The sequence below is a fragment of the Octopus bimaculoides genome, chromosome 27, assembly GCF_001194135.2.
Source record: "Octopus bimaculoides isolate UCB-OBI-ISO-001 chromosome 27, ASM119413v2, whole genome shotgun sequence".
Classification (NCBI taxonomy): domain Eukaryota; kingdom Metazoa; phylum Mollusca; class Cephalopoda; order Octopoda; family Octopodidae; genus Octopus; species Octopus bimaculoides.
In genome coordinates, this window is record NC_069007.1 from 17,765,833 (window position 1) to 17,766,258 (window position 426).

The following is a 426-nucleotide window of genomic DNA, read 5'->3' on the forward strand; positions in this document are numbered from 1 at the left end:
AACAAGGGGAATGCCGGAAACGACAGACAGAAACAGTTCCGTTGGGCTCTCTGATGGGACGCTAAAGATCCAAGAAATGAGAGACGGCTGGAATCCGTAGGCAAGATTTGTATGACAGGCATAATCAAACGCTTTGCTCTCACCGAATTTCTCCAAAGCATCAGCGCACTGAAGAGTGATAAGGAAAAGAGGGTCCCCAGTGAATCTGATTTACAGCTCCGTTACGGTGGTCATTAAGGAGAGAGGGAGAGGGAGAGGGAGAGAGAGAGAGAGAGAGAGAGAGAGAGAGAGAGAGAGAGAGAGAGAGAGAGAGAGAGAGAGAGAGAGAGAGAGATTCAGGTCCTCCTTAATAATTGTTTCCATTACCTTAAAGATATAAAAAATTAGTGTAATAGGGTGATCGGTGCCCGGATAACAGAGGAGAAT

General features: G+C 46.2%; 2 protein-coding genes across 3 annotated transcripts in view; one reads left to right on the forward strand and one right to left on the reverse strand.

Annotated features, from left to right (window-relative positions):
* Positions 1 to 426, forward strand: part of LOC106870157 (collagen alpha-1(XII) chain) — a 490,284-nt gene that overhangs the window by 45,308 nt on the left and 444,550 nt on the right. The gene's annotated exons all lie outside the window — the stretch shown is intronic.
* The window catches only part of LOC106868389 (uncharacterized), a 437,000-nt gene that overhangs the window by 11,481 nt on the left and 425,093 nt on the right, over positions 1 to 426 (reverse strand). The window lies entirely within an intron of this gene.